Below are 10,959 nucleotides of genomic sequence, written 5' to 3'. Positions count from 1 at the left end.
TCAAAGAGAAACAGCAGAACTAAAATTCATTTGCAAATTCAACACCATTAATCTGGGCTTGAATAGGGAGTGGCTGGCTCACTACAGAAGCAGCTTTTCCTCTCCTGGAATTGACACCTCCTCATCTATTATTGGGAGTGGACTACATCTACCCTGATTGAATTGGCCCTGTCAACACTGGTTCTCCACTTGTGAAGTAACTCCCTGCTCTCCATGTGTCAGTATATAATGCCTGCATCTGTAACTTTCACTCTATGCATCCGAAGAAGTGAGGTTTTTACTCACGAAAGCTTATGCCCAAATAAATCTGTTAGTCTTTAAGGTGCCACCAGACTCCTTGTTGTTTTTGTAGATACAGACTAACACAGCTACCCCCTGATACTTGACATCATTATTCATAATATGCGTACGGAATAAATCTGAAGAAGGACTATAAGAAGTGGAATATGGTGAATCTGAATTACAACATAGTAATCCCTTTGGTCACATTCTGCCCTCAGATGCACACGTGTACAAATCCCATTTCATTAGTAAGGGCTGTGTGAATATCCAAGAGCAGAACATAGTCCTTTGTTTCCTTTTGCCCTCCCACACATCACCACGTTTTGGATCACACTACTTGGGGTCATCACACATCTTTCAGCCTTAGGTTCACCCACAAGTCTGACTTCATTCAAACTCACTGAAGTTACAATCATTCTTTTGACTTCACTGACATGTTACCTACTAGCTGAATTTTTTCTTAAAGTCTGTTCCATGTTGAAACTCCACTAGCTTTGATAATATTGCATCAATATAGGGAGGAGTGTGTGTAGTCCATCGGTTCTATGATGACATTTTCATGCTGTGATGCATAAGGGGGGGAGGAGCTCCCTTTGATGGACACCCAGCCAGCTAGTCAGCTGTAAAATCCCTCTCCGTAGCTGTTCTTTACTTGCTTTACCTGTAAAGGGTTAAAAAGTCCCCCAGATGAAGAAAAAAAAGTGGGCACCTGACCAAAAGAGCCAATGGGAAGGCTAGAACTTTTTAAAATGGAAAAAAAACTCTCTCTTTGTTGGTGGTTGCTCTCTCTGGGCTGCAAAGACACGAAGCAGCAATGCTATATAAGGCTTGAACCAGGTATGAAAATTCATCTTCCATACCTAGAAGAAATTATTTGGATAAAGAATGTTTAGACAAACAATCAGGTTTATTATTTTATTTTGACATGTGGATCTCTTCTGTGCTAACCCCAGATGATTTTGTTTGCTTGTAACCTTTAAGCTGAACCCCCAAGAAAGCTATTTTGGGTGCTTAATTTTTGGAATTGCTCTTTTAAAATCCAAAGCCTAAGTTCCAAATGTATTTTCTTTCTTTTTGTTGTTAATAAAATTTACCTTTTTTAAGACCAGGATTGGATTTTTGGTTTCCTAAGAGGTTTGTGCATATGCTGTTGGATTAGCTGGTGGCAACAGCTAATTTCCTTTGTTTTCTTTCTCAGCTCTTCCCCAGAGCGGGTGTGAAAGGGCTTGAGGGTACCCCACAGGGAGGAATTCCCAAGTGCTCCTTCCTGGGTCAAAAGGGTTGGGTTTTTTTTGCATTTGGGTGGTAGCAGCATTTACCAAGCCAAGGTCAGAGAAAAGCTGTAACCTTGGGAGTTTAATACAAGCCTGGAGTGGCAAGTATAGGGTGACCAGACGTCCCGATTTTAGGGGACCTTACATTGGTCGGGACACACTTTGTCCCGATATCAGAGGACCGTCTGGTGGAGGACGCAAGCCGGCACTGCCGGCGCCACTCACCTCTTCTTCCTGGGCCCTGAGGCAGCTCAGCTGAACTCCCAGTGCCTGCCTGCCCGCCGGCCAGCAGGAGCCTGCAGAGTGCTGCAACCCCACTCCCCAGGCATGCACAGAGACAGCGAGGAGGTCTCCACTGTGTGCTGCAGGGGCGGGGGGGCTTGTAGGCACCAGCAGCGAGCCCCCTGCCCCTGTCCCCGCCCCCCCGACCCAAGCGACCTTAGGAGCCAGAGGGACAGGACCTGCTTGCTGGATGCTCCCTAGGAGCCGCACCAGGTAAGGCTAGCACTGCCTGGGACTCGCCTGGCCCCCTGACAGGTCCCTCTAGTGGGGGGAGGGCTCTGCGTGTTGCCCCCCTCCCTCCCCGAGGAGGGAGCTGGAGACGGAGCGGAGGCAAGCTGGTGCGGGGCGGGGTGTGGAGCTGCTGGTGGGTTCTCAGTTTTTCCTGTGCTACAGCTAGGGTGACCAGATGTCCTGATTTTATAGGGACAGTCCCGATATTTGGGGCTTTTTCTTATGTAGATGTCTATTACCCTCCACCCCCTGTCCCGATTTTTCACACTTGCTGTCTGGTCACCCTAGCTCCAGCAGTTTTTTTTTGTTTTTTTGTTTTGCTCCCCCCGCGTCCCGATATTTGACCTCTGTCATCTGGTCACCCTAGGCAAGTATTAGTTTTTAAAATCATTGCGGGTCCCATTTCTGCACTTGAGGTGCCAGAGTGGGGATTCAGCCTTGACACATGCTCTCTCTTTTTGTGGATTCTGGAGTGACTCTGAAGTCCAAAGCATGACATGCATGCTCGTGAGCAGATCAGGCAGACAAAGTCATTGGTGAGCATCTTGGTAGCTACTGCAGTAAAATGACGCTTTCCCCTTGCAGCTAACAATCTATTATTTCTGTCCTCTTCAAAGGCTTGAAAAGCTCTGAGTGTTGTGTGTTACCATGCTGATGTATTTAACTCAGCCTTCTCAAGACCATCTGGTTTTATTGCACCAAAGGGTATGGTGTTCTTGATGCTGTCCTTGTAGCACGCTTTGGGGTAGCCTTGATTCCGATGTCCTTGTGCCAATTCTCCATAGAAATTTTTTCTGGGGAGTCAATATTCAGGCATTCTAATGATGTGTAGTTGGGCTTTGATCGGCATGGCCTCGATTCACTTAGCATTTGACTTCTGGAGAACCTCCAGGTTGATAATTTTGTCCTGCCAGTGGATCCCCATAATGGCATGCAGAAATAGCATATGGAAGACATCTGGCTGTTCGATATGATGGTTGTATGGTGTCCAAGTCTCCCAGCCGTAGAGGAGAGATGTGAACACAAAAGCATTATAAAGTTTTATTTTTGTTGAAAGGGTTATGTTGTTGGATTTCAGGACTTTGTTATGTAGCTTTCCTAATGACTGAGGCTTGGTCTACACTAACCCCCCAAATCGAACTAAGGTACGCAACTTCAGCTATGTGAATAACGTAGCTGAAGTTCGAAGTACCTTAGTTCGATCTTACCTCGGTCCACACGCGGCAGGCAGGCTCCCCCATCGACTCCGCGGTACTCCTCTCGTCTAGTTGGAGTACCGCAGTCGACGGCGAGCACTTCCGGGTTCGACTTATCGCGTCCAGACAAGACGCGGTAAGTCGAACCCAGAAGTTCGATTGCCAGCCGCCGAACTAGCGGCTGGGTATAGACGTACCCTGAGAAGCTTTCTCTATCCTGTTCGTGATCTCTTTGTCAAGAGATCCATCATTGGAGATGTTGCTACTGAGGTAGGTAAAACTGTCAACTTGCTTTAGTTGTATTCCACTAATGGATATACCAGGGCATATGGCATGGAGTGGTGAAGATGATTGGTGCAACACCACAGTTTTCTCCAGGTTGAGTGTGTGGCCAAACAATTTTGATGCTTCAGCAACGCGAACTATGATGCACTGGCGATCTCCCTCTGTGTGTGCTAGGAGGGCACAATCATCCGCAAAGAGTGCTTCTCTTAATAGCAGTTCTGTTACTTTTGTTTTTGCTTTAAGCAAAAGAGAGGAGTGTTGAAATTCAAATTAAATGAGAACATTGTACCTAAATTCTATTCTATTTGGCACTCTTGAGAGATGAAACTGAATGAAGAGTTTATCATAGCTCAGCACAATCCTCATGAGCCCAAGATTTCTTTTCTGAATTTCATTCATAACCTTCAATTTGGGGTTCACAGAAAAGTTCATTGTTGTCTTTATGGAATTACTTGTCATTTATTTTTTGCTTCGCACATTATTTTGTTTTATATTCTACGTTCCAAGTGCCACTTACAATGCATCATTCATTGTGATTTCTTGCTTTATCTCAAATGAACAGCCATTGGCAGTGCTACTATACTTTACGGTTAGTTCTCATTAACTTTATACCATATTACTTACCATATTACCTTTTTTTTTTTTTTTTTTTTTTTTTTAAAGAGAGCTTTGTCCTTCATCTGCTTCTTGGCATTGACGAGACTTTTTGAGATAAAAATCAGCTTACATTGTCATGGAAAAAAAAAACCCTAGGTAACTTTTTAATAATTCAGGGTTCTGAAACTCTGCATAAAAATGTATTGTGATCAAAGTAAACTGCTATTTTTTAGAACATATTTTTGCAGACATTAGCTGAGTCCCTTTTGCATGTTTTTCCTCTCTCAATTAAAATATGAAGTTATTTAGCTTTGAAAATCAACTATTGCAGGAGTAATATATCTTCTGTTTTTTAACCTATGCCGCAATATTCCATTCTAGAAATACTACACAATCTTATTTATTTCTGCATGACTTGTCATACTAACATTTACACTTTAATTGTTCCATTCACTTATGTAAAATACAAAGAGATAAATGGTGAGCAATGACTAACAATTTACATATATATAGTGCTCTTCATGCAGAAGAATTCCAAAGTGCTTTAGAGACCATCCAGGGGTCCATTCACCCACCACTGAAATGCAGCACTTTGGGGGCTGAATGCAAGTACTATTTAATAATGCACAAGCGACATTGCACAATAATTTAGTACAGGAAATGATGAATACTTTATCCAATTGAAGCCACAGACAGGGCTGGCTCTACCATTTTTGCAACCCCAAGCAAAAAAAAAAACGCTGCGCGGACTGCCGCCAAAACCCCCGAGGACAAAAAAAAAAAAAAAAAAAGCCCGCTCAGACTGCTGCCTGAACTGCTTCCTCCGCTGGTGCCGGGAGCCGGCCCTGGCCACAGAGAGAATTTAAACAATCAGTACATTTCCCTAGCTCCAAGTTGGGGCAATGGCAGTGAAGAATGCCCCAAACCTGACCTTTACAGATCACTCACCATTGTATTTAACCTGGGGTCTGGGCACCTGGACCTGGATAGTCAAGCCTGCCTACAGCCATCCACACTGCAGAGCTGCACTCAACTCATACCTATGTAGCTGTGTCTACACTGGCACTTCAGTAACTTGCACTAGATGCTAGGCTTTCTGGGGGTATATCCCAGGGTTCTTAGTACCTCTGTGAAGGACATAAATCCACACCGTGTAGAGGTCAAAGCATAGGGGTTTATTACACACAGCGCTGGCGGAGTGTCACTTGCCTTATCAGGCTCAGAGACACTGTCAATCAATTGATTACAATGGAATATATAGATTTTCCATGGGCAGGGGAAAGTGACGGGGTAGGCAGTTCCACATTCCGGGATAGGTTTTGCAGCAAGACAAGATAGCACAGTAGCCAATGGTTAAAAGGTTACATAATGTCTCCGCCCATGGTCTGAGGTTAGCAAGTTAACATTTAATTAATACTTTGATAAAAGGTTATTAGTATAAAATATATATGTTGAATTCTGATTTGGGGTCCATAGGAATGGACCAACTCCTTTGATTGTCCAACAGGTACATTCCTAGGGGTTAAAGCAAAGAAACAGTGAAAGCATATAGCAATAGAGATTGTCTCCTTTATGTCTTAATGACAGGTTTCAGAGTAGCAGCCGTGTTAGTCTGTATCCACAAAAAGAAGAACAGGAGTACTTGTGGCACCTTAGAGACTAACAAATTTATTAGAGCATAAGCTTTCGTGGACTACAGCCCACTTCTTTGGATGCATATAGAATGGAACATATATTGAGGAGATATATGTACACACATACAGAGAGCATAAACACGTGGGAGTTGTCTTACCAACTCTGAGAGGCCAATTAAGAGAAAAAAAAAAACTTCTGAAGTGATAATCAAGATAGCCCAGTACAGACAGTGTCTCCCACCTGTTTATGCTCTCTGTATGTGTGTATATATATCTCCTCAATATATGTTCCATTCTATATGCATCCGAAGAAGTGGGCTGTAGTCCACGAAAGCTTATGCTCTAATAAATTTGTTAGTCTCTAAGGTGCCACATGTACTCCTGTTCTTCTTTTTATGTCTTAAGGCAGGGCATTGGTCCCTGGGAAGGGAGGTGGAAGGATGCCATATCATTATACTGACGTGCCAATTTTCATAAAACTCAAGGCTGGATCTGTGGGAAGACTGTTTTCTCTTCAGGAGAAATACAATAGGAACAGGGATCCTTTGTTCAATTTGAAACATTGGATGAAACATAATTATTCAGTTATTGCTTCAACATCTGACATTTCTACTGACCAAGCATATCTTAGCAAAGGCAATGTTATCTTGTTTACCCCAGCTTTTCTCTTAGCTAATCACTATTAGCTAGGCCTCTGGTCTCTTAACCAAACTCTGGACTTAGGGTCTGAAAAAGAGCTGGCCCAATCCATATACCAGGTTGTTATATAAAATGCACATGGATTTTACCCCTTCACTCTGTAACTTGAGCTGTCCTAGGAATTGTTTCACAACGTATCAAGGGAGAATTTATCTGTCCTTCCTGAAGCCCTGTGTGGAAGCATCCTTAGCCTGCAATACAGAAGACTTACAGCTCTGCACGCTCTTCACTTATGTCTGTTCTAGCTGGCACCAAGGCCTGAATCCTGCACAGGCTGATGAACTGTCTCTGGTTTGGCTGCACTGTTATTGAAGCAGAACACAGATGGAGGGCATGGGACATGGTGGAGAGCATTTCAGCAGTGGCTTGTGGCCCTCACAGTGGCAGGTCTAGGTGAGGAGATCATGATGGGTGGATGATTGAATGGCTAAACAAAAACAGATGATGCATCCTACAGTCACTGCAGATTCCCCCTATGCAAACCACATTCTCCCTATGCTTCTGGTACAGGACAATTAGTGCAACATGGTGGGATCACAATCATGCAGATCTGGGATGACCAGCAGTAGCTCCAGAACTTCCACATGAGGAAGGCTACCTTCATGGATCTGCGTCAGGAGCTTACTCCAACCCTCCAGTGCCAGGACACACAGATGAGGCAGACCATACAAATCCAGAAACAGGTTGCCATTGTCATCTAGAAGCTGGGTGCTAGAAGCTGATATCAGAGCACGTGGCAGAAGGAGGTTTAATTTGCACTAAGCAGTTGCAGGATGATGGTAAAAGGTGCAAAATGGTGCTGCCCTATACACCCATTTGGTGCCAGTATGCCCAATGCCTTTCATATTACTGGGGCATGGTGCATCCTGAACAACATCTGAGAGGATAAGGGAGACAGCTTTTGCCAGGAGTAGGCTTAAGACACTGCTGGTTTGTAGGCCCCGTACAGTCAACCAGAAAGTGCAGGTATCCACAGAGTGTTTTGGGGTAGTGGAGGGGTCGCCGCCAAGAATTGCAGGCAGCTCCTCGTAAAAGCAGCGTGTCTGTGGGGCAGAACCAGAATGACTGTTTGCCTCCCTTGTCTTCTGGTACACTTGCCAAAGCTCTTTTATTTTCAGGCGGCACTGCTGCGTGATCTTGGCATAGATATCAGCGCTTCTTCTGCTGCATCGGAGCTCTGCCTGTACAGACTCTTCTCCCCATACAGCAATAAGATCCATCACCCCATGTGTACTCCATGCTGGAGCTGGAGCGCATTTGTGACCTTGAATCTCCATGATCAGCTGTGCTGGAGAGCTCTCCATGCTGATCAAACAGGAAATGAAAACTGAAAAGTTCACGGGGCTTTAACAGAGGAGTGTCTGTTTCCTTGTGTACCTGGCAGCTGTGCAGTGGGGTTGAAAGTGCTCTCCAGAGTGGTCACAGCAGAGCACTGTGGGACACCTCCTGGAGGCCAATTCATTCGAATTATATAATCCAGAGTCTACACTATCCCCATGTCAACCCGTGGACGTTGAATCAAGCGCTTTGCCTCTCGTGGAGTACAGAAGTCGATTTGACACAGGCCACTGTGGTCAGCAGAAGGGACTCAGTAGTGTAGATGCATACATTATTAGATCGACTTAACGTGGCTTCTGTTGACCTATGTCTGTAGTGTAGACCAGGTCCCAGGTTAAAGGATTTTGTTAAGGGTGGTAAAGGGATTTGGGCATAAACAGCCCAAGTTACAGCCCAAATTAACTCTGCAGTAAGACATATGTTAAGAGTGAAAAATTACTCTAGCTTTTATGTCCAGTCAATGTTTAGTTTCTCAACTAATATTGGCGAGAAGGATATCTATTGGTGCCAACTGTGTTGATGGCTTTCACTATCTTGATGCCAATCTGCTAAAAAGTAGATTAAAATCATAATCTCATGTCATATCGTTGAAAAAACAGCCATCAGATTGATGAGACTTTTGGCCATTAGAGATCTAGGCTGGCTTCAATTTAACAAATCATATGCAAGTAGATAACCCCAGGCAATCACTGTTACTATTGGCCCTACCTTAAATAGTATATAAGTTAATATTTCCTTTAGTGTTACTTTTTTCAACTTGTTCCATCCATTTTTGAGAATACATATTGTTTGTGTTCAGTAGATGAGAGAAACCAGGTTCTTCTAGCTACATCTCTCCACCCAGCCCTATGCATTACTCTGTGCCATTCCTAGTACAGAGCCCTACCTTGTAACAACTAAGGGCTCAATCGCTTTGTCACAAGGTGTAACCTGCAGTTGCATTGCTCTGGGGCCAAAGAGGAAAAAGACCCTGAGTTGCAATCTAAGGTCCCTCTAAGCTGCATGGCCATGCAGCAGGCTATCAAGGGAGGCTTAAGAGGAGGCTGCTAGTGCTCCTTTGCTATGCTCCTCCCTCTCAGTCTGAAACAGCCAGAAACTGTTGAACCTTAGAACACGGTGCAAGGGTCATTTTCTTAAAAGAGCTGAAGGACGGGAATGGGATAGGTGGAGAACTGCATTATTATTAATAATTTGCTCTGCATAGTTATTTAGTTATGGTGTATCTGTGCGGTTGCTGCTTTTTCATATGTATATTGATTTTCTTGACTGGCTAACTGTGCTTTTAACTAATTGACAGAGAGCCTAGAGAATGAGACAGCTTTGATGGTTTTATAAATCCAAAGAAACAAATTAAATCTGCTCCAATATTAACCAACATCCAAGAAAAGTGAGCTACTTAGCTGACTTGCCACTTTATTTGCTCTTTCCCTGCTGCACTTGGGGCCAAATCACATCTATAGTGTTAGGAACTATGCTGGCGGCAGAGCACAGTGCCAACCACGTTTGTTACAAGGTCTATCCTGCCTTTGCAAAACAGGATTGCTCAGGGGGGACAGCCATTCTGTGCGGTGGAGTGGGTTCAAATTGCTGCTCATTTGCTAGAGTCGCATCATACCCGACACTACAGATGACATCCTACATGCTAGCCAGTAAGGATCTGGCCACACCCTCTAGCCAGCTGTCTATACCCAGACAGCTCCAGGCTGTTGGGCTCCAGATTTGCAGTCAGACTCCTTTCCTTAATATTTTCTTGATTGTTAGGGCGGAATCTTCCTCTCTTGGGACTGTTGGTAAGGGTTGGGGGAAGCACAGGAGGCACCCTACACCCGTTTCCCCCCATAGCACAGCCACCCAACAGAGGGGATTTATCCCTTTACCTTATTTCCTGTCAGCTGAACCTGGATTTTAAATTTTATCCCAAAGCTAATCACACTGAATTTCACAGAAAAGGTTTGAATGAACTAAAGTTCCCTTCCTCATGGAGTGTTTATTTTCATCGCCATGCTGCTAATCAGTAACTTTCAAAGGGCAGTGTTGGAGATACTGGTAATGTAGAACTTACAGATTTCTTTTTTAATTAAGAAACATAAATTATGTGCTCTACTCTTTGTAGTTATGGGCGGCCGGTGACCCGCCTGTTGGAGGAAGCTAGACCCCAGCCCCGCCGCTCCCCACTGAGGTCCTGCCCCTCCCCACCTGTCCCACACCTCCCAGCAGGAGCCCATAGCACCCTCACCGCTGGCACATCAGCCCCAGCCCCGGTGCACCGGGCAGCGTGGCCAGCCCCGGTGTGCCGGGTGACGTGGCCCCAGCACCAGCCGCCCTGACTCCTTGCAGGAGGCAGGCCAGCCAGCCCCATCCAGTCTGGGCCAGCTAAGGCAGAGCACTGAAACGTGGGGGGCTGGCCTGGGGGCAGAGCATGGGCAGGGTCACACTAGGCTGTTTGGGAAGGCACAGTCTACCCCTGCCTATGGTACCCACTGCCCATGTTAGTGAGTCAAATTCTGTTCCCCTTTACACCTGCATGTGCACTAGCTCCATTGAATACAACTGAGTTACTCTAGATTTATACTGGTATAAAGAAAAATAGAATTTCTCTCCCTCTTTAACCACATTTCCCATAATGTAACTATTAAAACAGAGTAAGCAACAAGGCATCTATCAAGGAGTAGAATACTAACCTGCAAAATGTCAGCCCAAGACTGTACACTTTCATCTGATAGTCAATTCATCAAGAAAAATAGATATAAACTATCAATGAAATATGTGAAATATTATCCCCACTATCATTCTCATCTCTCAGAAATTCTGTGCAAGGGCACCTTACTCAACCAAACCAAACTCATGCTAATGAAACCCTTCTAACACACACTGAGACCACACTATCCTGCTGCCAATATATACTTAATTGAATTTAAGATCAATATGTAGTCCAATAATTAATCACTGGGCACAACAAATAGAAAAACATGAGCATCGAGCAAGATCTCTAACCAAATGTATGAAGTAAACTATGAAAGATTGTCTGCGAGCTATTTTTGAAGAATGTGGCCTAAATTTTCAAATATAACTATTGATTTTGGGTGCCCGACGTGGGACACAGTAAGGGGGCCTGGTTTTCAGAGAGGGCCAAACACCCAT

General features: G+C 44.5%; 1 long non-coding RNA gene across 1 annotated transcript in view; it reads left to right on the top strand.

Annotated features, from left to right (window-relative positions):
* The first annotated feature begins 1,059 nt into the window (after nucleotides 1-1,059).
* Nucleotides 1,060-10,959, top strand: part of LOC117883087 — a 45,051-nt gene continuing 35,151 nt past the window's right edge. The window contains exon 1 of the long non-coding RNA XR_004647181.1: nucleotides 1,060-1,119. This is a non-coding gene — a long non-coding RNA (uncharacterized LOC117883087). The remainder of the gene's footprint in view (nucleotides 1,120-10,959) is intronic.

Source organism: Trachemys scripta, chromosome 9, assembly GCF_013100865.1.
Source record: "Trachemys scripta elegans isolate TJP31775 chromosome 9, CAS_Tse_1.0, whole genome shotgun sequence".
In the NCBI taxonomy this organism is placed as follows: Eukaryota; Metazoa; Chordata; order Testudines; family Emydidae; genus Trachemys; species Trachemys scripta.
This window is presented reverse-complemented; position numbering and strand designations above follow the sequence as displayed.